Source organism: Bombina bombina, chromosome 4 (assembly GCF_027579735.1).
Source record: "Bombina bombina isolate aBomBom1 chromosome 4, aBomBom1.pri, whole genome shotgun sequence".
Classification (NCBI taxonomy): domain Eukaryota; kingdom Metazoa; phylum Chordata; class Amphibia; order Anura; family Bombinatoridae; genus Bombina; species Bombina bombina.
Window position 1 is genome coordinate 267,410,933 of NC_069502.1, and position 4,890 is coordinate 267,415,822.

The following is a 4,890-nucleotide window of genomic DNA, read 5'->3' on the forward strand; positions in this document are numbered from 1 at the left end:
GATACTTTGTGGCATTTGCGTAGTAATGGCTTTCTTCTGCAGCCCATCTTTCTTCAAGTGCCTCATTATTGTGCATCTTGAAAACAGCCACACCACATGTCCTGTATTTCACCTGAAGTTATTTGTGGGTTTGTATTTGCATCCCGAACAATTTTCCTGGTAGTAGTGGCTGAAATTTTAGTTGGTCTACCTGAATGTGGTTTGGTTTTAACAGAACCCCTCATCTTCCGCTTCTTTATTAGAGTTTGAACACTGCTGATTTGCATTCTCAATTCCTTGAATATCTTTTTATATCCCTTTCCTGTTTTATACAGTTCAACTACCTTTTCCCGCAGATCCTATGACAATTCTTTTGCTTTCCCCATGACCCAGAATCGTCAGTGCAGCACTGGATGAAAGATGCAAGAGTCTGTCAGGAGTCCAGAAACTCATTGACCTTTTATACACACACACTAATTACAAGAAAACAGATCACAAGTGAGGATGGTTACCTTTAATAGCCATTCAAACCCCTTTGTGTCAACTTGTGTGCATGTTATCAGGCCAACATCAACAGGGTATGTAAATTTTTATCAGGGTCATTTGGGTAGTTTCTGTTATTATGATTTAAAAAGAGTAAGCACAGTTGATTGATAATAAATGGTTTCAGCCAAATACAAACCATGAGTGAAAGAAAAGTTTTTGTGTTATCATTCATATTCTCTGAAAATTGGCCAAGAAATCATAAATTCTGCCAGGGTATGTAAACTTATGAGCACAATTGTATATATGCTGCTCTTAGCTCACAAACCCGTTGAGCATTGTCTCTTCAGAGTAGACTGTAACAATATGTTTAAAATGCCATAGCACAGAGCATTCTCCTATTGCACTTTTATGTTCTTTTAAAATTGCTGTCTGAAGGAAATGTCAATAAAGCAAACCAAGAGAAGGAAGTTCTGTTACGTTGATGGTCTAAGTCAGCAGTCCCCAACCTTTTTGGTATCAGTGATCGGTTTCTTGGAAAATGATTTTTCCACGGACCTGTGGAATGGTTTCGGGATGATTCAAGGGCATTACATTTATTTTGTACTTTATTTCTATTTTTCATCTTAATGGGAGGAGAGTCCACTGCTTCATTGATTACTTGTGGGAATTAACAACCTGGCCACCAGGAAGAGGCAAAGACCTCCCCCACTCCCCTCATCCCCCAGTCATTCTTTGCCTTTCATCACAGAAGGTTGGCCGAGAAGTGTCGGAAGATTCGGAGTAGTCTCTTATGGAGGGTAGTACTCTTCGCAATGGGACTGGAGTTTTAAGTAGACCTGTCAGCCTCTCAGTGAGAGCATGGGTGATAGTTAGAGTCCGGAGATGCAGGGAGAGTCTTTCTGCGAAACCATCTCGACTCAGATTAACAGCGCCATAAGCAATCAGCGTTGACAAGTTTCGCTGCCTGCTTTCAAGTCCATGTCAGGCGCGAAGCTACTAACTTGTCACACTTGAAAGGCCGTGTTCCTGTTCCACGGCATAGATTCTGGTAAGATTGTTTCATTTTTACATATATGATAACATAAGAAGACAGGGTCACAGTGTTTCTCCTTTTATCTGTATAGAATCAAGGGTTAATACCCCAGGAATGGAGGTTATTGAACAGGGGGGGGGGGGATTTGTGCACAATATTGTCTACTGTTTATTGTGTTTGATGCTGCTACATGTGTGAGATGAGGCTCTATCAATGTGCGAACAGTTAGATTTTTGGGAGATATGGCACAGCCTTTTTTGGCGCATTTTCTCTTTGGTGCGGTCCTGCATTGCACTCCATGTGACAGGGTGTGGCCTCTTCAACTTCCTCTTTCTTGACTGGTGGTTGCAGGAGACAAAGCGTTTTTTTCTGTGGTCCGGGTCATAGGAGGTGGTGAGTGCCCCGGCCATTGGGTATAACGGTGCCATTTAATTTATATCTAGTCCGTAATAAATGCACAAGCTATGGAGGACTCTGATATGTTTGAGGGTAATTTAATTAAACCTAATAACTGTGTCTATTGTGAGGAGATCTGGTTGATCCACCTGCTCAACTCTGTTCCACATGCTTTGATAAGATTGCAATATCTAAAAAGAACAAGATATTTAGTACAACTGAGCCGTCCACCTCCGTCCCATGAGGTGCGTTCCCTACATCCATCTCTGATTGCACATGCAGCTCCCCAGGCCGATACTAATCCTCCTGCGGGAGGGGTCTGTTGGCCGCCAGCTTTTGCTGAACAGTTACAGTCGACAGTTTCTGCAGCCTTCAATGCCTTACCACGCCCTGCTAAGCGCAAGCAAAAGGTGAATCATAGCTATCTGTCCGTCTACGGAGGAGCCAGATTTTAAATTTAGGATGGAGCATTTGCGCTTCCTGCTAAAGGAGGTGCTAGCTACATTAGAGGTTCCGGAACTGAAACTGCCGGAGGAACCTGCAATCCCTAAACTAGATAGGGTTTAGGAGGACAGGGTGGTACCACAGACTTTCCCGGTTCCTGTCAAAATGGCTAATATTATAAAGAATGAGTGGGAGAAACTTGGCTCTTCATTTTTCCCCTCTACTACTTTTAGGAAGCTGTTCCCCATTCCGGACTCTCAGCTCAAACTGTGGGGGACCATTCCTAAGGTAGATGTTGCTATCTCCACACTCGCTAAGCGTACGACTATCCCGCTCGAGGATAGCTCTTTGTTCAAGAAGCCCATGGATAGAAAATTGGAGTCCATGCTAAGGAAGATGTTCCAACTCACGGGGTTCGTTTTTCAACCGGCAGCGGAAGTCGCTGCGGTGGCTGGAGCTGCTACCTATTGGTGTGACGCTCTGTCAGGTATGGTCGAGGTGGAGACTCCACTCAAAGAGATACAGGAATTAATTAAAGCCTTAAGGGTAGCTCATTCATCTGCGACGCAAATATGCAGATTATTCACCTGAATGCCAAGACATCAGGTTTTTCTTTGCTGGCCCGTAGGGCTCTGTGGTTAAAGTTGTGGTCTGCGGACATGACTTCCAAGTCTAGATTACTTTCCCTTCCGTTTCAGGGGAAGGTTCTCTTTGGTCCAGATCTGGATTCCATCATATCCAAGGTCACGGGAGGCAAGGGTGCTTTCCTACCACAGGATAAGAAGAATAAGCCTAAGGGGTCTACTTTTCGTCCCTTTCGTGCGTACAAGTCTCAACGCCAGCAGCTTCCCGCGAAAACCGAGCAGTCCAAGGGATCTTGGAAACCAACTCACTCTTGGAACAAGTCCAAGCAGAGTAAGAAGCCCGCCGAGACAAAATCGGCATGAAGTGGTGGATCGTGTTGGTGGCAGACTCTCTCTTTTTACGGAGGCCTGGATAAGAGACGTTCAGGACCCTTGGGTTCTGGAGGTCATAGCCCAGGGCTACAGGATAGGATTCAAGACTCATCTGCCCAGAGGCAGATTTCTCCTGTCAAACCTATTTTCAAGACCAGAGAAGAGAGACGCCTTCCTAGTTTGCATGAGGGATCTCTCCCCTCTCAGAGTTATCGCCCCAGTCCCTCTAGCAGAAAGAGGTCTGGGGTATTATTCAAACCTTTTCGTGGTTCCAAAGAAGGAGGGCACGTTTCGCCCAATTCTGGACCTAAAGTGCCTAAACAAGTTTCTGTCATTCCCATCATTCAAAATGGAGATGATCAGATCGATTCTGCCCCTAGAGCAAGAGGGACAATTTATGACGACAATAGACCTGAAGGATGCTTACCTTCATGTGCCAATCCACAAGGACCACTTCAAGTTCCTGAGATTCACATTTCTGGACCAACACTACCAGTTTGTGGCCCTACCATTCGGTCTGGCGACTTCCCCAAGAGTCTTTACAAAGGTTCTGGGATCGCTGCTCGTGGTTGCGAGAGCCAGAGGTATTACAGTGGCTCCTTACCTGGACGATATCCTGGTCCAGGCTCCATCCTGCAGTCTCGCGGATGATCACTCGAAGGCTCTTCTTCCGATTTCGATCCCACGAATGGAAGATAAACGAAGGAAAGAGTTCTCCGATCCCCAGTAACAGGATCGAATTCCTGGGTACGTTTCATCCGGGGGAATGGTCTCTCGATCCCGAGGTGTTTACGGAGATATGCAACAGATGGGGGATGCCGGAGATAGACCTCATGGCGTCCAGACTTAACTTCAGGCAACCCAGATACGGGTCGCGGTCCAGGGACCCCAGGCAGAGCGGATAGATGCCTTGGGATTTCAAGCTAATTTACATTTTTCCACCGTTGCAACTCCTTCCTTGAGTGGTGACCCACATCAAACAGGAGCAAGCTTCGACCATTCTGATTGCTCCGTTGTTGCTGCGGAGGACGTGGTTTGCGGATCTGGTGGGGATGTCATTGTCTCCTCCTTGGAGCTTACCCTGTTGCAGAGATCTGCTGGTTCAGGGTCCCTTTCTACACCCAAAATCTCGCTTCTCTGAGGTTTTTCTGAGAGTGATTGATACTCTCATCCAGGCCAGGAAACCGGTCACTCGTCGCATCTATCATAAGGTGTAGAGGACCTACATATCCTGGTGTGAGGAATGTGGATATCCCTGGCACAAGGTTAGGGTATCCAAGATTCTGGCTTTTCTCCAGGATGGTCTGGACAAAAGTCTTGCCCCCAGTTCCTTAAAGGGACAGATTCCGGCCTTATCGGTTACACAAGAAGCTTGCGGAGCTTCCTTATATTCAGTCCTTTGTTCAGGCTCTGGTTAGGATCAGACCTGTTTTTAGAAATTCGGCTCCTCCTTGGAGCTTAAAATTGGTTCTTAATATTTTGCAGAGGGCTCCATTTGAGCCTATGCATTCGCTTGACATTAAGATTCTTTCCTGGAAGGTTCTATTCCTACTGGCTATCGCATCAGCTTGCAGAGTCTCTGAGTTAGCGGCTTTG